This window comes from Pinus tabuliformis, chromosome J (genome assembly GCF_031772625.1).
Source record: "Pinus tabuliformis cultivar Carrire ecotype Pingquan chromosome J, CPIR1, whole genome shotgun sequence".
NCBI classification, from domain to species: domain Eukaryota; kingdom Viridiplantae; phylum Streptophyta; class Pinopsida; order Pinales; family Pinaceae; genus Pinus; species Pinus tabuliformis.
In genome coordinates, this window is record NC_142295.1 from 603,803,025 (window position 1) to 603,830,373 (window position 27,349).

The window sequence follows — 27,349 nt, forward strand, 5'->3', positions numbered from 1 at the left end:
TGTCGCGATCATCGACAACATTAAAAGCATTCGACGGAAGGATATATACCCCTTACGGTATCCTTAGTAACCTGAAAGTTGAACTAGGGGGCAAAATAGTAGAAATAGATGTTGAAGTCATTGATGGCAATCTTGACTATAACATCCTACTGGGAAGACCATGGATTTATGCCATGCAAGCTGTTGTGTCGACTTATTTTAGGAAGATCGCATTCCCATTTGAAGGAGGGATTACGGTCATCGATCAGCAAAACTTCCTCCCTAATGGTTCACAAGTTACAGGAAGCGTTCCCATGATCCATGGCAGTGACCGGTCGATTCAAGATATTGGGGTAGGTCTGTTGAAAGATCCCACTATGATGGGAACTTTCGCGCTACCACCTCCTATCTGCATAGGAAATGTACCATTTGTAGCAACATGCAATATGGTATCCACCTTGAAAGTCACAGAAGGCAGAGTCGCTATGGATCATTCGATGGTTTTGCCACCAAGCCCCATTGAAATATTGTAGCAATCAATGTTTCAGGCCTGGGAGGCGAACCCCAATCAGCGCTCATCGAGCGTTTGGGTAGATAGATCTAGAGAAAATGATACCCCATTAGATCCTTGGTCGAAAGTACATGGGACTGACGAAGGAATCTTACAATCAATGATGATTGATGGGGCACCATGGAATGATCACCACCATCGTTCCCTTCTTCCAGAATACGAAGAAGATACTCAGAAAGATCTTTACCACCCTTCAGTCTTTGAATTCCTAACAAATACTGTAAACACGGTGGATTCCGAGCGAAACTTATCAAATATTGAAGAGACTATAGCCATAAATATCTCGACAAAACCTGATGTTGTAGAGAATATTCATGTTGGCAAAGGTTGTTCCCCTTCAGAACTGGAAATATATAACGCTCTCTTTCGCGAATTTAGAGATGTCTTTGCTTGGTCATATGATGAAATGCCAGGCATCGACTCGAGTATCGTTGAACATGAAATTAAAATGTATCCTGATGTCAAACCAGTAAGACAACGGCTTCGACAGGTGCACCCTAAGAAAGCCGCTGCCATTAAAGCAGAAGTTGAGAAACTTCTCCATGCTGGATTCATCTACCCGGTTCCTCTAACCGATTGGGTATCGAATATTGTCCCTGTTATGAAAAAACAAGGGACGATAAGAGTGTGCGTCGATTATAGGGATGTAAACCAAGCTTGTCCGAAGGACAACTACCCTACGCCCTTCATCGACCAGATAATTGATGAATGCGCCGGATGTGAAATCTTTTCCTTTATGGATGGATTTTCCGGGTATAATCAAATAAATATCCGCCCACAGGACCAGTCAAAGACTGCATTTATATGTCCGTGGGGCACGTTCGCTTATCGAAAATTACCCTTTGGCTTGAAGAACGCAGGGGAAAATTTTCAGAGGGCTATGAATTACGCCTTCCACGACATCAAGAGCATTGTTCAACCATATCTCGACGATCTTCCGGCTCATTCGCGAAAGCGGACTGATCATCCGCAGCATTTAAGAGCGATATTTCTACGTTGCCGACACTACAAGATAAGACTCAACCCTCACAAATGTGTGTTTTGCGTCGGTTCTGGTCGTTTACTTGGCTTTGTAGTCTCTAAAGATGGGATTCGTCTCGACCCCTGTAAGGTTCAGGAAATCATTAATTTGCCTCCACCTTCAAATTTGCTTCAGATTCAGAAACTCCAAGGGAAAGCAAAATTTCTGAGGAGGTTCATTCCAAATTACGCAGAACTTGCTAAAGGTTATACACGTCTTTTGAAAAAGGATGTACCCTTCGATTGGGACCAGGTTGCGCAAGCTTCCTTTGACGCTTTGAAAGAGTCCCTAGTAAAAGCATCATTAATGTACGCCCCAGATTATCTTAGGGATTTTAACCTGTATCTAGCTGCGGCAGATACGACCATTGCGATGGTTTTAGTACAAGAAGTCAATGGAGTTGAACATCCTGTATATTATTTAAGTAAAAACTTAAATAATACAGAAAGTAAATATTCTTACGTTGAAAAGCTAGCGCTCGCTGCTGTTCAAGCGGTACAGAGATTTCGACATTATATCCTCTTTAGGAAAACTACCATTCTGTCAGATTGTAACCCCATGACTTATATACTGTCGCGACAGTTGCTGGGGGGCAAATATTCCAAATGGATAGCGATCCTTCAAGAGTTTGATCTGGAATTTGTGAAATCCAAGTCAAAGAAAGCTCTGGTATTCGCAGAATTATTATACGATCTCCCATCATCGTCCAACGACGAAACTTCCAAGGAGTCAATAGTGGACGAGACTTTATTTCTGATATCTGTAAGCGATGAATGGTATGGAGATATAATTATCTATCTCCAAACCCAAAAGTTTCGGCCTGACACCTCGCACTCCGAACAGAAACATATACGATACCAAGCAAAAGACTACATGATCGTCGGTGATACTCTTTACCGTCGTGGTATCGATACCGTTCTGAGGAGGTGTCTCACCCATGAAGAAGCTGAAAAAGCCCTGAATGAGTGTCATTCAGGCGCGTGTGGGGGGCATCAATCAGGTTTCGCTACAGCCCAAAAGATATTAAGAGCAGGATATTTTTGGCCAACAATGTTCAAAGATTGCATAATCGCAGTCCGAAGTTGTCATTCCTGCCAAATCTTTGATAGCAAAACCAGAAGACCACCCGCACCGCTGCAACCAATAGTTGCGGTTGGGCCTTTCGCCAAATGGGGCATCGATTTCATGCAATGTAACCCCACCTCGACCGGGGGGCATGGGTATATTATAGTCGCAGTTGACTATTTTACCAAATGGGCCGAGACGATGCCTACATTGGACAATACTGGTGAAACAGCTGCCCTATTCTTTTTCAATCATGTAGTCGCCAGGTTCGGTGTACCCCAAGCTATAGTTACGGATCATGGATCGCATTTCCGCAATCACATGATGGTCGAATTAGCTGCCAAACTAGGGCTATCTCACGACAGCTCTACTCCGTATTATCCACAAGCCAACGGACAAGTTGAAGCAATCAACAAGGTCCTGAAGCGTATGTTTTAGAGGATGATCGGAGTTCATAAAAGAAGATGGCACCTAATCCTGTATGCAGCCTTGTGGGCCTACCGAACCTCGGTAAGAAACGCGACCGGTTTCACACCTTTCCAATTGGTGTACGGTCTAGAAGCGGTCTTACCGATCCAGTGTGAAATTTCGTCGCTTAAACTCGTAATTGATCTCCTCCCCGGAACTTCGGAAGAAGAGGCTCGTTTCTTGGAATTAATCCAATTGGATGAAACCCATCGTGATGCCGCTTTGGCTAACGAAGCCCATAAGAAACGAGTCAAGGCTCAGTTCGACAAAAATGTCAAACCCCGTGTCTTCTCAGAAGGTGATTTGGTCTTGCTTTATGACCAAGAATCCGATAAATTAGGAGCAGGTAAATTCAATTCCTTATGGATGGGCCCCTATATTGTTAAAAGAGTGTTAGCAAAAGGAGCCTACGAGTTAATAGATTACGACGGAATTCCACTGGCGCAGCCCCGGAACGGGCTGTACCTCAAGCGTTACTATGCTTAAATAGTAACCTGCATGCTTTTGTTGTATTTTGTTTTCGCCAAAGTTCTTGTTCTGGTTGAGTGATTCCCTTTTTCATTCGTTGCAGATGTCAAACCTTATGGAGACATGTGTTGGATATGCCGACGGAGCGAGTCGTAGTTCGCGGAACCTATCCTCCGCAGCATGGGCCATTTTTGATCCAAGTGGCGAGTTAGTAAGTTTCAGAGGTGTATGTATTGGGCAATCAACGAATAACATCGCTGAATATAGCGCGTTGATAGAACTACTCTCTGATGCCATCACACGAGGCATACGCCGACTAATTGTCAGGCTAGACTCATAGCTCGTAGTACTACAACTCAATGGTATATATTCTGTTCGTAATCCAGCTATTTATCGCATGTTCCTAAGAGTAAAGATCTTGGAAAGACGATTTGATTCAATTCAATATCAACATATTTCAAGAAATCAAAACACATTAACTAACTCATTGGCAAACTATGTGTTAGATAGACATTTGCAACATTTATAAAGGAAACATCATAAAAAGTGTACATATGAATCATCCAAATCAACCAGAATAAGACTCGAAAATCAAAATATATATATAAGTTGTTCATAAAGTTCATACATAATGTTCTGTAACCAAGACAAAATTGGTCATATGACCTAAAAACTCAAAATGCTAGGGGGCACCCTAGCCTAGTGATGCTCCTGATAGTAAGCCACAGTCTGTGCGATCATGCGCAGAAGATGGGTCCATCGTCTAGGTACACCGATAGTATGCTGCTGCATCGGTAAAGGTAACTCGTCAATCTGTACGTCCGGAAGACCACGGGTAAGGTTCTCGACCTGCCCCTGCACAACTGTAAGGGTCTCTGTGTCGCTAAGATCACGGATAATAACTCTCCGAGCAGGTTCCTCTGCCGGAGCAGTAACGGGTGGTCTCGGACGAAATGCCGGACGAACAGGACCGACATTTGCAAGCGCACATGAGTTCAATTAAAGTCTTGAAAGAATAAAGCACAAGAACATTATGAATGAAAACAATGAAGGGTAATATGGTTGAAGTTCTTACCAGTAGCATCCCACTGAGCACCGTCTGGCAGTACCATATCCGGATCACCCCGGAAATCCATACCAACATATGGGTACTCGGAAAAAGCCATCTCCTGGCGATCGAACCACCTAAAGAAAGCAGCATTAAAAGAAATCTGGGATTGACCTGCATGCCTGGACATGTGATCGACCCATCGCTGCATACGTGGCTCGGTAGGAGAAGGCACTCCGAGATCAATGTACTGAGGTTGCATCAGAGGGATCTTCTCCAAGGCGAAGGCAGTCAGAATCGAACCAAAACCAAAGTTCTTCAGCTTCCCATCCTTCACCTTGTTCAATTGATTTTTCATCTGACTAAGCACTGCATCACTCCAGTTGAAGATTTTCGGTTGGAGACATTCCAAGGCGTGCTGCATGTGAGACCTATTGGCAACATGTAAAGATGCGCTACTGGCCATCCTACCAAGAGTATACAGAATGGACCTGAGAGGCCTGCTAGTAACATCATGGATAACCACCTTGCCGTCTCTGCTCAGCTGGGACCCCTCCCTGCAATACTGGCAAACATAATCTCTCACGGAATCATTCCCCCGAACTGTACCTGATAAAGAAATGGGGGCACCCCGCCTTGACAGGCCAGTCAAGAAGTAAATATCTGTCACAGTCAATGGAATAGGTTTGTTCCTGATCTGGAATACTTGGTTAACAGGATCCCAAGCATCAAGCAAATACTGCAGTAGTGAAATCTGTGCTCTCATGCTAGAGATACGGAAAAACTTCAGTAAACCACAGTCTCGTAATGCGCCCACCGTAACAGGATCATGAAGGGCAATCATATCTTCTTCTTCATGTTCTCGTTCTCGCCATGTTAGGGCCATCTTGTTCAAGAATCCCTGCAAAACAAACAAGAGAATGAGTCAGCTCCTAAAATTTATGAAAAACTGGCGAAAATTTCATCAAAATCTGTAAAAAATTGTTGCTTTTATGCCCCAAAGCAGGTGCCCAGTGTACTACCTGCGTTGGGGGACAAGCTGCCTTCAAGCAGCTTGGATCCCAACGCAGTTTTCGAGTGAGGAACCTGCGTTGATCAGAGGGCGCCCTGGCAAAACCCCAGAGGCTCAATAGAACAGTAAAACGGGCATAAAACAGGAAAATGAAACCATGAAAATGAAGAGCTAAGGTTTAGCTCCTACCTGGTCCAAACGGCGCCGAAAATCGTCCGCAGAATCTCCCGGAATCAGCTGATGAAAATCGAGGGGAAAGAGGCTCCTCCAAAGCTCCGACAAGCAAAATGCAAATGAAATGGTAAAATGAGAGGTAAAACCCTTTTTATTTGCTTTTTTACGTAATTCAAGGTAAATATTAATGTGTTAATCTCATTTTCAAGTAAATATTACCCATTTCTAACTAGTTTGTTGCAGCAAATTGAAAATGCAGTGCTATCAATGAAAAAGAGAAGATAATTATGGTAAAAATCAAAAGTAAACCATATAATTGAGCAGTTTTAGCAATGTTCATGCTCGTTAAAAAATAAACGCAAGAATTGAGCAGTTTTAGCAATGTTCATGCTCGTTAAAAAATAAACGCAAGAATTGAGCAGTTTTAGCAATGTTCATGCTCATTAAAAAATAAACGCAAGAATCGAGCAGTTTTTGTGTAGAGTTCATGCTCGTTAAAAAATAAACATAAATTGTGAGCAATCTTTCCCTAGCAGTTCAAGCTCACTCAGAAAAAATGAACCGGTAAATAACCATTGAGAAAAGTAACCTTTGAAAGCCATATTAAAAGCCCTTGGTCGTGTTTATATGCCATCACCTCCATCCATTCATTTGGCCAATCGTTCATCTCCATATGTTTGTTTACCTATTTTGAGGAACAGCTGCGAAGAGTGATTTCACTTAGCCATCCTTGTGACACTGCCGTGATTGGAAAATTCCAACCTGTACCTGGAATCTGCTGCTATCCCTGTTTATCACTCGTTCCTCAAAAGACGAGTCTTCTTTGAGCTCTTTTCACTGACTCGTAAAATATGAAAAGTTTGCCGAGTTTTGGCCTTCCAGCTCGTTAAAAGGACCGGAAGAGCTATCCCTCCTCTAGATTTTAATCTTTTTGGACCTGAGGGATTATTGCACAAAAAGATCGAGCGCTTGTTTTGTTTGGCTCGTTAAAGAAATCGAAAATTCATCCCTTCTGTATGGTTTTATACTTTTTCGGACTTAAGGGATTAGAAGACGAAAAAGGAATTTTGGAGTTAACTTTCCGTACCTTTTCAGACTCTCTAAAAATGAAAAGGACCGAGTTTTCCTTGTCGTTAGACTCGTTAAAATGATTAAATAGCGACAAACTTGTCTTTAGACGAGAACGAGTTTCCCTATCGCTAGGCTCGTTAAAACATAGCGATGGGCTTGCCCGAAGGGCAGGTTATAGAACAAGCATATGTTATCCTCCTCAAGCTTGACAAAAATAAAGAGGTACTGGTCAGCAATGACTGGGGAAAAATTGGGAGAACCTCACAGCATTAATGGTAGCAAGTCACTCTTGAACATGACACTTTGTCCTCCGTATCACATCGGGTTGGGTTGTTTCATTCACCGGTCTCATAACCATGGTCCTCGCCACACCATCCACAATTGGGGTAATGCTACCAATCCATCACATCAGTGTCGTTATATGTTCAAGAGATGTGGTTCTGCAAAGAGTCAACCGTGTCCCATCCACTGCCATACATTATCCTTCATCCACTTCATGACCGCCACCCTGAATCATACATCACAGTTTGTTTTCACCTCATCACAATCACTAGCTCCGTTCCGTGTCACTGATGTGGGATTCATTAAGGCCCTCCTTTGACGGATCGCTCCTTGTCGACATCAGCTCATTATCCAAAGAGTTGATCTAGGAACACCCCCTTCAGTACTTTGAAGCTTGCATGCCTCAATGGCAAGTTTCTCACTTCCGGCGACAAGTATACATCAATGACCTTCGACCAGAAGATTTTGCATGGTGGTCGACGCCAAGTCCTTTATTCCCGCCATGTGAATTGTACTGCCGTACCTTGAGGGTCATCATCCTTATCGGTGATTCCTCTCGCGCTTGTTAACGGTTTACATCATTGACCGGTAATCAAGCGATGTCTTTCCATGTTTGACTTCAAAAAATTCTCACATGGATCGACTTGTACATCGAGTGAAGATCGGAAGAGATTGAAGACCCCGGATCTAGTTTCATCCATCCGGGCTGCGATATATATTCAGGACATAAAGACATTTGATATGTACATCATTACAGCAGATGATCATCCTTCTCAAAGGATGATAATTTCAGCAGAGAATTATCAGTCTACAATCAGACGATCGTCTGTTCTATGTACCAAAATGTATTTATAAAAGCTGAGCATGGGAATGCCCGCCTCAGCTAGATCATGAAAATGTATGAAAAATAATGTATTGTACTGTATCTTATTACAGGACACTTCTCAGCAGATTGAATGAACTTCAGATCCTCTCAATAAAGCATTTCACCCGATAAACGACCTCATACTTTAGGGGGCATCTGTTATAGACAATTTTGTGCCTTACAGCAACAGACATGAATTGTCAATAATCCAAGGGATCCAAAGTTCCCTAAACATGATGTTCCTACCCCTAGAGGAACAAGGTCAGCAAACCAACAGCTCTCAGATCAGTTCTCCACCTGAAAATACTCAAAAACAAGCAATCCTGAAATCAAAGCAGGTGCTCCACTAGGTTTCTGCGCTGAAACTCAGTTGCTCCATGGTGTACCTGCGTTGCAAAGCAAGTGGGACAAAGGCCACTTACGCTGAGCGAGATGGGACAAGTGGCACATTGAGTCATTGCTCTGGAATCTTCCAAAAATGACACTTGGATCAGGTATTTCGCCTTGTGATGAGTCAGAGGCTCTGTTTCTCCAAGTGGAAGCAAGGTTCTCCAAGTGGACTCAAGAACTGAAGATCAACTAAAGATTAACTGAAGAGAGAGAGGACACAAGGCAGCTACACATCAGTTGCAAGCTGACTCATCCTTTCTCAATTCATCTATATATTGAGCTCTCCCCTATGAGCTCAGGAGGCTGGAATTTGGTGCAAAGTAATGATATGCTGTTGGTTTCACTATAGAGCTATTGGGTGATTGTTTGAGAGAGGTGAAGAGGAGAAATTCTTTCTGCTGGGAGGTGTTGCTGGATTGGAGCCTTCAATGGTTGTAATACTCTCAGAACCTTTACTTCTTCATTAATAAAAGCTATTGAGGTTCTTCTATGTGCTCTTGTTTCAATAATATATTGTGATAATTGCATGTTTGGTTTACACTAATCCTTGAACCAGATATGATTGCATGCTTCTTGTAGTTCCCTTCTTTGTTATTTTGCAGGATCTCATTGTAGCTGGGCTAGCAAAAGAGCAAGGAGCTGGGAGCAAGCAGCCAAAGAGAAGAGTTTGGATTCGACATTAAGCGCAAGGCAACGGTTAGTGCATTTATCCACTCTCTTTTGCTTTCATAAAGAAGTAAACCTTAAGTAGTTTTCTTTACAGTTGTTGCTGAGGTACTATCACCCTTAGAGTGGGATAGGGTCATCCGAGTCGGATACTTTTCCCTACAACAGGGTGAGTCAGCTTCTGAGATTTGATTAGTGTCCTCTCTCTGATAGTTCTTGATTCCACTTGGAGATTGATGATCTCTTACTCATCCCTGGGCGAATGCAGAGAGGCAAGTGTCACAGGAGAAGTTTCTGGAAGATTCCATCATCATCCACCTCGCAAATTGACTCTGCCATTTGTCCACTCTCACCCATCGCACCCCATAGAAGTGATTTTCAGTATGCATCACACCTCCCGTGTTCATTTAGGTGGGATGCAGCACACTTTGACCATGGAGTAGGTGAGATGGTCCAGTTTTGACCAGTTCTGAGTAGTTTTTCATGGAGAACTTTTGGGAGATGATGTAATCAGTTGACCTTGTTCTTTTGGGGGATGGAACAACACTTTTAGGGACTTAGGAGCCCTTGGTTTATGGACATGTTTGATTGGGGTTGGAGTGCCCAAAAATGTCTATAACAGTTTCCCCCTAAAGCATGAGGTCGTTAATCTTTTGATGTCGGGTGAAATGCTTTATCATGAGGATCCGAAGTTTTTTTGAGCTGGAAGGTGACCTGTAATAAGATAAAATACAATACATTATCTTCATAATATTTTCATGATCTAGCTGAGGTAGGCATTCCCATGCTCAGCTTTATAAATTCATTTTCATGTACATAAGACAGACAATCGTCTGTGTGCAGACTGATGATTCTGGTAGAGCCATCATCCAGTAGATTGGATGATTATCTGTGTAGCAATGATGTACCTTTGATGTCTTTATTTTCCTGAATATATATTGCAGCCCGAATGGATGAAACTAGATCCTGGGTCTTCAATCTCATTCGACCTTCACTCAAGGTACAAGTCGATCCATGTGAGAGATGTTTTGGAGTTGAACATGGAAAGACATCGCCTGATTACCAGCCAATGATGTAAGCTTTTAACAGGCGTGAGAGGAATCACCGATAATGATGATGACCCTTAAGGTACTATAGTACAATTCACGTGGTGTGAATAAGGGACTTGGCGTCGAATACCACGCAAAATCTTTCGGTCGAAGGCCATTGATGTAAACCTGTCGTCGAAAGTGAGAAACTTTCCATTGAGGCATGCAAGCTTCAAAGTATTGAAAGGGTTGTCCCTAAGTCGAATTCTTGGATAATGAGCTGATGTCAACAAGAAGTGAACCATCGTAGGAGGGCCTTAATGAATCCCACATCTACGGCACGGAATGGAGCAAATGATTTTAATGGAGGTGAAAACGATCTGATGATATAAGGTTTAGGGTGGCAGTCACGAAAGAATGGAGCGTAAATGTATTGCAGTGGATGAGACACAGGTGAATTTTCTGAGCGACTTCTCTTGAACATATCGGTGACACTGACATGATGGATTGGTAGCATTAAACCCAAATGTGGATGGTGTGATGGACCAATGGTGATATGACCAGTGAACGGAACAACCCAACCCGACTAGGACGCGGAGCAAAAGTGTCATGTTCAAGAGCGACTTGCTACCAATAAAGTTTCTTCAAGTTTTCTTCCCAATTTTTCCCCAGTCATTGCTGACCAGTACCTCTTTATTTTTGTCAAGCTTGAGGAGGATAACATATGCTTGTTCTATAATTTGCCCTTCGGTCAAACCCATTGCTATGTTTTAACGAGCCTAGTGATAGTGAAACTCGTTCTTGTTTGTATGGACAAGTTTGTCGCTATTCAGTTTTAACGAGTTTAACGACAAAGATAACTCTGTCCTTTTCAATTTTAAAGAGTCTAAAAGGGACGTAAAGAAAACTCCAATAATCATTTTTCATCTTATAATCCCTTAAGTCTAAAAAAGTATAAAATAATACAAAAGGGATGAATTTTCGGTAATTTTAACGAGCCGAACAAAAGAAGCGCTCGATCTTTTTGTGTAATAATCCCTCAGGTCCAAAAATATTAAAATCTAAAGGAGGGATAGCACTTCCGGTCACTTTAACGAGCTGGAGAGGCCAATTACTCAGAAATCTTTTCATATTTTATGAGTCAGATGAAAAGAGCTTAAAGGAGACTTGTTTTTCGAGGAACGAGTGATAAATTCAGGTAGCAGCTAATTCCAGGTAAGGTTTGGAATTTTCCAATCACGGCAGTGTCACAAGGATGGCTAACAGGATCACTCTTCGTAGCTGTTCCTCAAAAAGGGTAAACAATCAAATGGAGGTGAATGATCGGCCAATACAGAGTGGAGGTGATGATGAGAACATGACCAAGGCTTCAAAGGCTGATGATAATGCATTCACGATGGTTATTTACCGAAAATTGGTTCATTTTTTAGTGAATGAGCTTAAACTTTGGGGGAAACATTTTCTCACTGCTTATGTTTAATTTTTAACAAGCTTTAACTCCACATAAAAACTGCTCGATCCAGTCATATAATAAGGATGTCTCATCTAAGATGGCATTTTTCAAAGCTTTGCCCCGCATCCTTTCTTTATGCAAGTTGGGAAATGACCAATCCTACGAGTTTAAAGGGTTAGAGGACCTACAAATTTTAAAATATAAATGGTCTCTCTTTGCTTGTACGCAAAAAGGTTTGCATGCCCCTAGGTATAGCGAAAAAATTCTAGGTTACCAAAGATTGTTCTATCCGCACTGCAGACAAAACACTTCCTCGACGATGTCTACCGAAATAGACAAAGGTGAGCGGCGCAACTTGCCTCCACTCACATAACCTTAACGGAGGAATCTTATTTTGGTCTAATCTCATAAACTAGTCATATATCCTTCATGGTAACCTACCCTATACCTAAGGTTTTCCTGCCGAAACAGACCAGGGTGCATGCCCCCTGGGTTTCAGTCATGTCCTCTCGAATTAGTCGCGCTCATCAGGTGGATGGACTGGGGATTTATGAGACATTCCTTGCATGAAAAGACCATTCAGGGATGGTATTTGACTATTTTCTATGTGTGAACCAGGGAATGAAAGTTGGTCTACGAGCTTGGCCACTCTTCCTTCCTGCGGAAAACACATTACTCTAAAGAGTGAGGAGACAATGGCTCCCATGCAATAAATATAGTCACGTCAAAGGAGTAGATTATAATCCAGGGGTCCTTGGACTACCATTATCTTCATGTGAATGGTTTTCCTTCTCAATGTTATCGGCACATTGGGAAGGATCCCTAACGGTTGACTGGTTCCTTTGTCAAAACCTGTTAGATTTCTCGTCTCAGGAAAAAGCGATGGCGAACCAAGCACTTTCCAAGAAGTTGGGGAAAGGATACTCACAAAATCCCCTTCATCTATGATGGTACCAGCCATGACCATTCTGTATATTTGAGCAATGATTCGAAATGGTACACTAGCCGGTAAACAGGGTCTGCCTAGTAGATTCCAATCGAAGGAAACAACTAGGTTTCTTGGAGGTGGGACCGAATAGATGGCCGGATATGACTCTGGCGAACTTCCTTCCTGCAGTAAAGGAACGGGTAGACTGCCCCCATGTTCATCGGAGTATGTGTTTATGAAGAGGATTTGAACAGTGTCATTCTTGTTCTCTTCGGTGACTGTATCATCTGAAGATGGATCCTCTGAAGGCAAGACCAGGTCAACTGCCGCCTCGACCTTTTGACTTTCGTCTGGTGTGGATTTAGATGGTTTATCTTCAATGATAGACGCTTCGACCGACCTCAATGGCGTGTCAGTCGGATTTTCAACTAGTGATGGACTTAGCAAGAGTTTCTTATATCCAGGAGGAAGGTCGTAATGGTGAAACTGGATGGTCGTCCAAAACTATTTTAGCCTCGTCTAGGAAGGGACAACGGTGGACGACGTGATCGTCTTCACACAGTTTACAAGGGAATTTACTTTTCCTTTTCTGTCCTGACATTTTTCTTTCACTAGTTGACGGTGTACTTTCAACACGATCATCAGAGGTTGTTGACACCAGATTGTGCAAACGAGGAGACCAGTCCCTTAAGATCCAAGGGATGTAAGGAAAATCTCGATGATAGTGATCTCCTTTGCAAATGACACATGGAGATTTAGGCTTTGACAGTGTAGTGTGTGGATTTTCACTAGATGATGCCTGGTTGCCCCCTGTCGTCTTCGGCTCCTTCTTCTTCTTCTCTTTCTTCTTCTTAGTTACTTGAATTTTGGCTTTACCACCTTCATCAAGCGAAGAGGAAGGAGGAGAGGGAGAATTGGGCGAAGTAGAAGGTTGGGGGGTAGATTTGGTATCATCTAGTTGCTTACTTGATTGCTCAGGAATCATGATGTTCTGAACGACAGAGGTCGAGAAGAGCCATACGGGCAAGCCGATTGTCAGTCCTGGAAGCGACAATGTGGCCATATGGGGTGCACCAACATCTCCCCAAGAGGAGAAAGGACTAGGATTTCCTCCAAGGGGAAATCCTTGGTTGGTGGACTCCATCTTTATCAACCTAATACCAACGTAGGAAAGGTGATGTTTATTCCGATTAAAATAAATTTTAGATGCTTTGACACAACTTGTTTTTTCAATTTTTAAGATTCGAGAAAAAACAAAAGATGACTCTAGTTGCCTTCGATTTTTAATGAGCTTGAAGTGACAAGTGCTCAGATGGACCTTTTCCTTTAAGGAGTCTGAAAAGGAACGAAAGAGACTACTCTGGAAATCTAGATAGAGGGATTACCAAACCAATCACAAAACTGTAGAATACTTTTTATGGTACGGCAGTCAATCTTCTCGAATGCAGTGTTCAGTGCATTGCGATCGATAGGGTGGAAGACACGGCTTCCTATGGATAAAGGATATAGCCTATTGTGGCCTCCCAATATATACTCAATGGTACGTGGGAGCACAAATTCGTACTGGCACTTATCGTCTCAAAGTGGAGGAATCAACCAACCAGCAATGAAAACAACAGTTACCAGGCTTTACGATGCCGGAATACGTCTCTATCTTAGACTTCTAAATGTTGTGCATTAGGTTCCAAAGCATTTTCAGATTCATTAAATTTATTTTTCAGTTGATCTTGCTTAATAAATTTTCCTTTCAGGTTCACCGTGTGATTTAGATATACAATTTCTAAAATGCAATCTAAGATGATAAACAATCGTTTAATCTTCCTTTTTCAATGAAAATCCTAGCTACTAAAGAAAGAGAGATGATATTCTTTCAACATAGAGGAGAGAGCACACACTATATGCACTGTCCTAAATCAAACCAACAAACAGTCTAAATGCAAATGCACATGCATGTATTTGTTTTCAGCCTTCTTAATGTGTGAATGATAAAAAGAAAGCTAAGCGCAAATCTGAATTGCTTTTCAAAGCGACATTACCAACAAGCTTCTTTTCAAGACAAAATGAAGATAATGACAACACTTTGTGATTTGGAATGGAAAACTTGCTTTCAACACTTGAAAAACTACTAATTCAAATCAAATACAAGAGTAACAGTGTAATCGACTACCAAGAACAATCGGATTCTCTACTATGACTGAAAATGACACTTGCAACACTTCCAAATTAAGAAACGACAGTTCAATTACACTACTTCTTTGTAAAAGAGAACTAAAAATGCCTCACAATACATAAAAACATTTACAGTTCTTTGCACAATGGAGGCGGAATAATGGCAAGGAAGGGGGTTTCCAACAGAGGTGTACTGACTACAGACAGCAAAACTCCTGAATAGAGCTGAAAAGAGTGAAGAAAAACCAAATTCTGGAGGCAAAATTAGCCTTCTCTGATCAGCGCACCCGTTACACAGGGATTCCAGTATGCATCCCACCTACAGCACACGGGAAGTGCGATGCATACTGATATCCTTGAAGAAAGGGTGAGATGGTACAGTGAGAGACTTTTTATCCAGTTCTTGATCACAGTTTGTAGCACAGTTCAAGGATTTAGGCCGTGCAAGTGATAATCAGTAAATAAATCACAGGGGTAGATCTAAGGAGGTTACTAGAGCCACCACAAGGGTAATTAGAGAGTTTGTAAATCAATTGTTCAATTCATAAACAAAACCCGGAGATAGACTGAAGCAACATTGATCTCCTTTGCACTTGCATAGCAAATGCAGTTCGAAGGCTAGCTGGCCTGACTTCAGGCTCCGTTTGTAAGTTTATAAAGAAAACAAATATAGACAAACAAACAATCTATTCGCTCCCCAGTGGAGTCGCCATTTTGTTATCGGGAAAACTAGTGTCTATGCAGAGCTGCTAGTCCCACTAAGACTAGTAGCTATCTCAGAAACAAACAAACTAAAACTACTTTCGTTTTCCTTTATGAGAAGTAGATAAGAGGGGAACAAAGGAGACCAACCTCTGTCTTGCGCTTGGTTCCTTGCTTGATTCCTCTCCCTTCTGATAGATCGTTGCCACTCGCTTCCTTGTCTACCCAGCTTCAAAGAGCACCTGTGGAATCAAAGCAGCATAACGCTATCCAAGAACAGAGATCTACTATCATAAACAATATAGGACCAGATATATATTGACCACACAAATGCATATATCATCAATCATACAAGAATGTAGAGGAAAACTTGAATAGCTTTATTAATATCAAGAATAGCAAAAAGGATTACAACCAATTGTTCTGACCCAGCGTCATCCTCTCAACAAGAAAGCCCTTCTTCACCTCATGAAAAGCTTAGATCACCCAACACTATGATGTGACACCAAGACACCAGCAGCACTTCCTTATAAGATACAAAATTCCAGCCTCTAGATCTCTGGGATGAGGGATCCATATATAGATTTTTGCAAGGGGGTGAGTCAGCTTCTGAGATTTGATTAGTGTCCTCTCTCTGATAGTTCTTGATTCCACTTGGAGAGTGATGATCTCTTACTCATCCCTGGGCGAATGCAGAGAGGCAAGTGTCACAAGAGAAGTTTATGGAAGATTCCATCATCATCCACCTCGCAAATTGACTCTGCCATTTGTCCACTCTCACCCATCGCACCCCATAGAAGGGCTTTTCAGTATGCATCGCACCTCCCATGTGCATTTAGGTGGGATGCAACACACTTTGACCATGGAGCAGGTGAGATGGTCCAGTTTTGACCAGTTCTGAGTAGTTTTTCATGGAGAACTTCTGGGAGATGATGTAATTAGCTGACCTTGTTCTTTTAGGGGATGGAACAACACTTTTAGGGACTTAGGAGCCCTTGGTTTATGGACATGTTTGATTGGGGTTTCAATGCCCAAAAATGTCTATAACACAAAGAATTTCAGGTCAATCCAATCTACCGTTTGAGAGATACCTTTAAATTAATTCTACTGTAGGACCATTCCATAATTTCTACAGTGGTGACCGAAGTGCTACAACAGCGTGATTGGCATGTAAAAGTGTTCAGATGTTATGTTTTTCATCTAGGAGTAAGATGATGGGTACACCATAGCCTCATCAGTCATTTTCCACACCACTTGACCTCTTCTCCACTATCATTTTCATCTTTGTCCATGAAAATAACCCATTTTCACCCTTTCTTTCATTAATTTCACCACAACCAAGGCTTTTGATCCTTGTCCAGAGATTGATCATGAATTATCAGTGTTATTGGAAGCATTATCTGAAGGACAAAATTGTCATAGAAAGCTTTTTGTCAGTGCTATAGGAAGAAATACATTCAAGTAGTAGTATGCAATTACCATATAGGACAGAGTTGGAAGCACCAGATTAAAGAACCAACCCTCATGAAGGAAATGGAGATTCATTTCCTTGATTTTGAGTAGCTAAAGACCCTTTGTCAACTACTACCATATTCTTGATCACCTAGAAAGAAACAATATCTGATCCAAGGAGAACCTACATGATGAAAGGACTTACATCATCAAGCTTTAGTCAGCAAAAGAACATAAAATATATATATATCTTTCTCAAGAAATTGTAGGAAGAAAATAAGACAAAGAAATGACATCTCAGAAGACACTTAAAAATAGACTCACTCATGTCCAGATCTACAATGTAGCCATAAAATGATCACATCAATAAGAAAACTCTGACAACAAGCACCAGTGATGAATCAAGCCACCATGCAACACCTACAACATAGTCTTTGGCTCCAACAACACTTGTAGAACAAGTCTTCAATCCAAAACATAAACACCATCAAGCAGCTCCATAGGTAGGCAATGTATGTAATCGAATCCTTTGGGATTCATGAGTTCTATGTGATTTCTCTTTTGTGTGTCTAAGTATCAAGGGTTAATCAAGGCATCCATTCACAAGCTAAATTCTTCACCAAACTCAACCTTTACCTAGCCTTGTTTTCATCTCCTAGTAGCCTCATTTTAATCTAACTTTGTTTTCATCACCAACAACCACATTTTCATCACCATCAGTCTCATTTTCATCTATCCTCATTTTCATCACCCTCAACCTCCTTCAACAAGTCCCCATCAAAATTGAAGAGTCAACTAGCCAACAAGAAAAGAATTGGGGCCAGGGGAAGGGAAAATTGAGGAGGTCACCTCCCCCAAAGCCAAGGGTAAACAACCTGTGACATCCATGACAAGGCCAACCACTAAATCAACCACAGCTAAGAAACTAAAAGCATAAACAACCTTGCTATAGGAGAAACAGAGTTGCGATAGGAGAAACAATTTTTTTTACAGAAGAAAGACAAGGTTGCTACAAGAAGGAACAAATCAAGAAAAAGTGCTACAAGAGGAGGCAACAACATCAAAAGAGGTAGAAATAGCCCCCCAGGAACTCCAAGAGCCTAAACCAAAACCTAACTTGGAGTCCTATTATAAGTTTGTGGAAGAAGGAAGGATTATTCTCGAGAAATTTGTAGTACCCCTCTTATTTGAATTGGAAAAAGAATGGAAAACTCACACATGGATGCATTTTGAAAAATCAAATAACGTAGAAGACGTAGGATAACAACACCAGGTATACCCATCAAACTAGCATCTAGATCAGAGTGACCACCTAGAGTAGGACCATCCATAGTTGAGTTCTATTGAGAATAAATTGCCTCTACAATTTCCCAACACATCAAGAAGATACCAAAGGACACCACGACAAAGCAAGGAAAGAGGAAGAAGGTTAGGTTGCTTGAGGGTAAGAAACAATTTCAGTAGGAGGGATATGATGGCTCCAGAATTGTGTATTTTATTAGGCCCATTTAATTGTTTATAGACACTTAAAACATGTATTTGACCCCCTTGCTTGCACATCATAGATTTAATTCATAGTATTAATGGATCCCTAGGAATTTGGTTTATCTTTTCTTATTATGTGCCCAATATTATTTATTTTGTAGAATATTGTGAGAATATTGGGCAGATTATGAAGATTTGGAGGAGATAATATAGGGACTCACTCCTTACTATAGGATGGATCAATATTGGATAATAAATGAATAAAATATCACGAAATTATTGAACAAATTATGGAGCTCCATTGATTGAGAAAAACTAGGGATGTTTTCCAGTCATTTAATGCAGATTACTAGTGTTGGGAACTAGATTCACTATTCGAGGGATTTTGGAGGGGAAATCTTCCTCCTTTAAAGGATAATGCTTCCTCATCACTTTTTATAAGTACCAATTCGAATTTTCCTCTAGGGGCATCTATTTCGTAGTATTCTTGTTAAAAAAGCTTGTTATTTAGAAACTCCACTTTCATTTCTAGCATGGATGCATTTGGGTTGATTCAAATAATGAAGTTTGGTTCCTTTTTTAGATTCTAAAGCTTGCTTGATTTCTTTCATAGGAATCTGATTTTACTTGGGATTGGCCAAATAGGAGCCTCAGAGCCTTCTTGTACAATTTATTTATTTCCTTTGAATGTCTTTTTCACTTGCATCTCTTATTTCTGCATTTACTGTTCATGCTTCTTTTGATGTAGGTTACATTGGTTAAATGATTGAACTGAATTTTTTTGCAAGTTATTTACAGATTCACAAGCATGAAGCATCCTTATAATATCTTTTAAAAGTCATATTCATCATTTAGCTACTTGGATTGGGTTACTTGTTCACGAATCTAGAATTTTTGGAAGTCCCTTGTAGCAAAATAGTAGTAATTTTCTGCTATTTTTTATAACATGTTAATGAGTTTCAATTGAGATGATTCCACTTGTATTGGGTCATAAAAAAAAATTAATTTAACAATAAAATTTACCCCATAAAATTTTCAATTTATTAGGTTAGGCATTTGGTAGGTTAACTAGCTCACTAGTTCTTTAATTTCCAGTTTTTAGAGTAGTAATTGTCTGCTATTTTTTAGCACGTATTAACAACAGTATTTTGGAGTGATTTGACTTGGAATGTAGTCCTAAGACATCCTAATTAATAAAAAAAAATTCATCACATTTTCATTCTATTTACTTGGGCATTTGGCAAGTTACCTCGCTCTTGTAGCAAAACAAGGCCTCCTGTAGCACCTCCTGTAGCACGTGTAAACTTGACTAGATTTGCTCCAAAAGCTTTGTTTTTGTCCCTTAGGATTAAATAATGACCTCTAGGATTTTAACCATGATTAAACAAGACCAAAATACCTCTTAACCCTTGCACCTTATCCATTTCAATTCACCTCTGCAAATATGGTTAGTGGACAAATTCCTGACTTGAAAAGGATAATGATGATTTTCATGATTATTTTATGAACCACCTTATGAACTTTGTTGAAAAAATCTATCTTGAATGAAGTGATTGAAGAATGATTTCATACATCTTAAGTTATGGTTTCCATTTCCAACATTGTTATCTCTATTTCATAGACTAGGCTTCGTTTTGATGTACCATTTACACACTGCAAATAGGTTAACGTTTACATTTCTACAAATAAGATTAACATTTACATTCATGCAAAGTAGAATATTCTTTCCTTTTTGCAAAAGTAACTAGGATTTACTCTCTAAAGTAATTAGATTTCATTTTTGAAAATAGAGTAACATTTCCATTTCTGCAATTAGTTTAGGCTAGGATTTCATGGCATTCACCTCATTGCATCTGATCAATGAAAGGAGGACACATTGCATGTCGAACATATAGTGTTGACACCTCTTAAGTTTGTACGAACTCCAGGTTGATAATTTAAGTTGGTAGCCTTAGGAGTTGTAGAATTATTGTTGTAGTGCTAGGGCTCATCACACATGACTCATTGAAAACCAATTTACTTAGGTTTCCTCTTCCTTGCAGTCACACACCTTCCAAGTTTAGGTATTGGCTTCTTTGCCTCCCTCATCCCTTGGAAAATCCATTTCTTGGAAACGTTTCCTCACACATGAAGATCCTTGATGGAGTCTCACAACTATGGCACCCCTCTATCTTGCTCTAATAATGTGACACATTTGTCATAACATACCTCATGTCAATCAATGCATATCATAGAGTTTTAGTGTCACCACAATGACCTACTCCTTAGGGTATTCAACTCCACTATGATTCCACTACACCACTATGATATTACCACACTAATACTACCCTAATATTTATTTTTTTTAGGAACCATATCTCTATGCTAATATCTCAAGAACTCACCTATTTCATATGCATACAATTACTATGAGATTCATCATAAAAATTTAAATAAAATTAAACTAAACTTTCAACATCCAATTATTTAAACTGATACTTATTTTTATGGTCATTCTTTGTTTCCTTTGTATTCATAGGTAGTGAGTCTAGCTACATCTTTACCAAACAAGCTCCATCTTTACCAAACAAGCCTCATTGTGCTCACATCCCAGTGAGCGTGGGGAAGAATATGATGGCCTTGTGTTGGATTTTTGACAAACTTGTGTTGTGACTTTGACAAGATTCATTTTCTAGGCCCGTCAGTGAAACTTAGTTGAATAATATGACTAGGAAAAGCGATTGTTGGATATTCGACAATGGTCCCTTTTTGGCTAAATGATGGGCAAGAGACAAATAGATAGGTAGAAAATAGTCTGTTGGAAATTCAATGTAACTGATGTTGGATATCTAACAACATCCACAATGTAATGTGACAAAAGAGGCATCTGACAACCCGTTAAAGAGTCCACAATTTTGATGAGAAAAATCCTTCAAAGAGGCATCAGATATTCAATGGGCATGTAGAAAATCTAACTATGAATGTCCAACCATATGGTGTTGGACATTTGATGGGGAACCAATGATCTTGTTGTACATCCAACTAGGGGCTTCAGACCTTTAGGCATCCGAAATCTGAGGGAGAGACAATGGGTGAATCTAATGGTGCCACTGTGCATTTGACAACCACACTATACATTCAATGAGGGATTCCAAACTTTAGTCGTCGAAAATATGGCGTTTGATGAGTACCCCAATGTGCATCCATTAGATATGGTGTCTGAAATCTGACATCTTATGGAATATTAAAAAGAAAAATGTGATATTCACAGGAAAGTTCTCATGCCAAATCTACGTCAAAGAAACATGAATAATTTTAATGAAAAAAATCATGTATGATAAGAGTATTTACTACCAATTTCACTCACTATGTGATGGGAGGAAGGGATAAATTTTCACCACCATTAAATTCAATACTGGATTACAAATACTTATCTATGAATACATACTACTGCTTGAACCAATAAAAAAACTCCTCATCAAACTAGTGTATTGATGCCCCTCTTCCTAGGATAGCCATTAATATTGTCCACCACATCACACATAGATCATATGGACTTGGATATGGTTCTATCACACATGGCCACATCAATTAAACCCTCTCACGAAAGAATTAGATTAATATTCTCCCATTACTAAACTATTTTTGTCTTCCTATTCTGTACTTCCTCATTTTCTCTTTCAATATTATTCAACAACCTTGCATACTAGTTAAAAATTATTGACTCCAAACACCTCACTATGATTTCCACATGTTCCTTGGATGACAGGTGGGGATATATGAAACATGTATGGGAATGTATGTAAGACATCATTAGGCTAAGTTGGCAAGGTAGGAAAGGAAACTTGATTGCTAAAATTGATATGAATATTATGTATAATCTTATTGAATTATTTTGAATTCACATCAAAGTGTATAGAGCATAAGATTAATTTGTTTTCTCCTTTCTGCCAAATCACATTGGGATTTTTTCCACTGCCACCCCTATTTCATCTATTGTTCATGCTGAAAAATCTCATCTAAAATCCAAACTAATTTCAAAATTATTAAATTCATTAAATATGGCCTAAATGAACACATAATTATTCAAGTATAAAAATCGATATGATACAGGGAAAACATCACAAAGAGAAACCATCACGTGAAACCATTGACCCAATAAAACCCCTTATCTCTCTAGTCGGTATCATCAAACTATAACATATGATTCTTTTTATGACTTCCTCAAATAATTTGTAGAAATTCCTTGTAGATTCAAATTGCTAATTGTAATTTACTAAAACAATAGACTTGAATCTACCCTACTCATCAGCATAAACAGCTAAACGATTGTGAAATCACGAAGAATACAAGAGAAATAATTTAATCAACACAATACATAATGATTTCCTGGGGAAATCCACAGCGAAAAAACCCTTATATTTATATATTGCATTAGTTAGAAAATATGAGAAGATTACAATGCTTTTCTTAAGCCCAAGCAACCTTTGCACTACCTCTAGTTGTTTCACTGCTTCCTAGACGAATCTAGGCCAATACTTAAATAATTTTTTTTCTATCCAAAGTCCAAATTTCTTTGCAATGTTCAATTAGGAATTATGCCCCTATTTAATATAAATTTTCCTCCATTGGATTGCGCAATTCCTTGAGGTTCTTCCTCTGACTATACACACCACTTGTACAATTCAGATCATTATAAAACTAATAGTACATTGTCCTTGAACTCTAATATCAACTTGGAAACTCTCATATATGACATACATGAGTTATTTATGAGTGAATCATTAGTTAAATGGTTGAACACATGAAGCAACACCCCACTTTATGACCTCCTACTAGTTCCTCCATCTGTTGGAACTATTTTAACTAACTTCAACTCAGTTAAAATGAATTAATTAATTACAACTCAAAATAAAATCAACCAGGGATCCTATAAAGTGGGAGACACTCTACATGACTCTAGTTATACCTTCAACTCAAATTAGTTGATCCAACTAAGTGAAATTAACTTAGTTAACTCGTAGAAGTTGTCTTGTGATGTGGAATTACAATTTTATTCCTAATTTAATTCAAGGACAAAATTAAATCAGGATTTTCTTGTTGCATTTTCAAAACACCCTCTCAACAAGAAAGGGATTCACATCTACCTTGATCGAGAATATTTGGAATGTATTATATGAAACACCTATCATTGTTGTTGCTGCTACTGCAACATCTGCAACTGAGAATAAATAAATAAATAAAAATAACCACTGAATCAATCTACAACTGTCTACTGGGAAAACTGTGTTGTTGTTGACTTTGCTATGGAGCCTCTTGCTCTATTGTCAACTCTTCTCTACATTCCTTACTATTTGATTGAAATTGATCCTCCTACTACTCAATATTGTGGGTCCACGTTAGCAAGGTAATGATCCATGAGACAAAAACACCTCAATGGACTTTGCCCAAATTTCTGCAACTCTTGGGACTATTGCTTCACATCGCCCAACCTCTCACCTGAAGGTATGGATGCATATGCTCCCTCTTCCCACTTGGCTTGAAATTTTCCCCTACTGGAGGTTTCTGTTTGAGTAGATGTCTCCACTGGGTCTCCTCTCTTATTCACCATCTGTGGATACTCCACAACTTACTAAGGCTACTTCTAAGGTTGCATGTTGAGAGGTAATTCATGCTCCCTCTCAACCACCAAGTCTCTAATCTTTGCCTTGCTCCTAAAGGCTTTTCATGTATTTGGTACCTCAAGTGCATATAGGTTCTTGACTCACACACTGATCTATTTCACCTTTCTAATGGTGATGTGTCTAAGGAAAACCTTCCATTTACTAAATACCACATCGTAGCCATAGTCTTCTAGTACCACGACAGACACAAGATTTTTCTTTAGTCCTGTAACAAACATAATATCAAAGAGTTTAAGAGGGGAGCTAGGCTCCCTCTAAAAAGTAACTTTACTGATATTGGTCACTTTATACCTCCCATCATCTCCAAACTCAATGTTTTTCTTGAGGTCTTTCTCCTCCAAGTCACTGAAGAGATCTCTATTCCCCATCATATGGAATGAGGCACCACTATTGAGATACCAAATTCTTCCCATTGTAGTCCTTTCCATGCATGCAATGAGAGTAAAACCAAGTTTGAATTGTGAAGCTATAGCTTCACCTTCTTTTGCAACTACATGATCCTTCTAGCTTTCCTTCTTCTGTGGATATTTCGTGGCATAGTTCTCGAACTCGTGATAGTGAAAAAATTTGGTGTTGGACAAGTCTTTCTTCTTTACCTCCTTGCCTTGGGACAACTTTCCCTTGGATTTCTTTCCATTGTTGACTAATGTAAATTCCTCTTCCACTTCTTTGGATGAGGTCCCATCTTTGGCATTTTGACTAATCTCTTCTTGCACTAAGTCATTGAAACTTCAAGATGAAATTGCTTCATGGGCGGTCCTAGGGCTGGTTGTTGGGTTAATTGAACTCGCCTCTCTCCTCTGGGATAGTTGTTCCACCTTTTGTGCAACTTCCTTAAGAGAAGAGCTCTTCCTCCCATCTCTTATGGAACCTCTCCCTCCTATAAATCTCTCCTCCATGAATGAGATCAGCTAGCTTGGATGTAACTGGATGATAGCTAGATGTAATTTGGTAGCTTCAGATTTCTAAGAGAGGAGTAGAGGTAGAGAGTGTTATTGGAGTGTGGAAGTAGTCTCACATGTATTTTGGCCTGAGAGATGTTTGAGTAGAGTTGGTTTGAGAACTTTCTAGCATCAACCTTTTGAACTAAAGAGAGAGTCATTTGTTCCCTTGGGAGATGGTTCACAAGTAAATGCTTACGGAGATAGGTCGAAGGGACCCTTCTAGGAGACTTACGATGTCAAGGCTCTGTTGTAAGTTTTACTTTGATTTTTATTAATACAAATCAATAGCTTGTTTCCTATATCACATGTTGAAATTGTATGTTGATAGCTTGAGGTTCCTTGACTCTTCAACTAGATTGTTTGGTTGTTTCCTATTACGTTCGTGGTGTTTCTCTACATGTTGTTTTTAGGTACAATTGATTAGAAGAACAAGAACTGGAGCGACACGACGAGGACTTCATCAAACGTCGATCTAAAGGTAGGCCTTCATAACACCATCTTTCTAAGGAAAATTGCTTTGGTATTTTCTTTTTGGTGACTAGACCCACTCTATGGCTAGAGGGGTTGCCTCAGTCCGTAGAGGGAACTTGCCTGTGTCACAAGTTGGTGACCATACTGGGGATGGTTGCGACCATACCTGAGTCTTTTTTGTGGTCGTTTTGATTGGATGGCTGCATGCATATCATAGACCATTTACATTTATCTTCTAGATGGTTGCACCCATGCCTTATAAACATGTATTTCCTTTCACTATGTACTCATGTATCAGAGATATTAGTTGTACTTGCATCTACAGGTTCTACGTGAGGATGTTCTGTTTCGGTTATGGATTCGTAAAGCATTTCACCCCTCCCACTCTATCGGCCTTCATGCTTTAGAGGGCATTTGTTACACAGTAATTTGTCACTGATCCCACATTCCCTAATCCCAGATATTGCCGATCCATGTTGCTAACATCTATTCTGTGTCATGTTGCCAATGATGTGTCAAAACCTTCCTTGTAATCTTAGGAAGAATGTCTCAGTTCATTATCCCTGAAGTAAACCCCTTTTTTCCTAAGTATCTGGGTCATCGTGGGTCAGAAGTTATCCCTCCCACGAAGATGGTCAAGTTAACACTAGCCCTAGCAAAGTCTTCGCTCTGTCCCTATGTTGCACCTGCGACGAGCCAGATTTGGCAAGTTTTTTAACAACTCATCGAAACTTCGAGATGAAATTGCTTCATGGGCAGTCCTAGGGCTGGTTGTTGGGTCAGTTGAGCTTGCCTCTCTCCTCTGGGATAGTTGTTCCACCTTTTGTGCAACTTCCCTAATAGTTAACCTCTTCCTCCCATCTCTTATGGAACCTCTCCCTCCTATAAATGTCTCCTCCATGAATGAGATCAACTAGCTTGGATGTAACTGGATGATAGCTAGATGTAATTTGGTAGCTTCAGATTTCTAAGAGAGGAGCAGAGGTAGAGAGTGTTATTGGAGTGTGGAAGTAGCCTCACATGTATTTTGGCTTAAGAGATGTTTGATTATAGTTGGTTTGAGAAGTTTCTAGCATCAACCTTTTGAACTAAAGACAGAGTAATTTGTTCCCTTGGGAGATGGTTCACAAGTAAATGCTTACGGAGACATGCCGGTAGGACCCTTCAAGGAGACTTATGACGTCAAGGCTCGGTTGTAAGTTTTACTTTGATTTATATTAATACAAATCAATAGCTTATTTACTATATCACATGTTGAAATTGTATGTCGATAGCTTGAGGTTCCTTGACTCTTCAAGTAGATTTTTTGGTTGTTTCCTATTACGTTTGTGGTGTTTCTTTGCATGTTGTTTTCAGGTACAAGTGATTAGAAGAACAAGAACTGTAGCAACACAATGAGGACTTCATTGAATGTCGATCTAAGGGTAGGCCTTCATAACACCATCTTTCTAAGGAAATTTTCTTTGGTATTGTCTTTGCCGTGACTAGACCCAGTCTAGGGCTAGAGGGGTTGCCTCTGTCTGCAGAGGGAACTTGCTTGTGTCACAGCTAGAGGGTGTTAATCCTCCTTGTGTACTACCAGGGGGAGTGTTAAAGCATCACGACACATTTCAAAACCCCAGGCAGTGATTTCAGAAGCTTGTTGCCCCATTTTGACTTATTTTTGGGTTGTTTTGTGCAGGTTCTAAGCCATTATGACTAGCCTATGGAGAGGATGAGCCCGTGACAGATAAGAATTGCTGATGCAAAATGATCCAACATGCATACTTGCATTGCGCCACTGTGGTTTGATGAATTTTGCTAAGTTGGACTTAATGAAATGGCAGGAGGACTTGTTGAGATGGATTATTCAGCGCTTGGATGAACATGAGAAGGTGTTTAGGATTGGAGATCATGAGTTGGCCATTGACTGCGATGATATTTACTTTTTAATTGGTTTGTCGTGCTGAGGAGCAAAATAAAACATGAACAGGG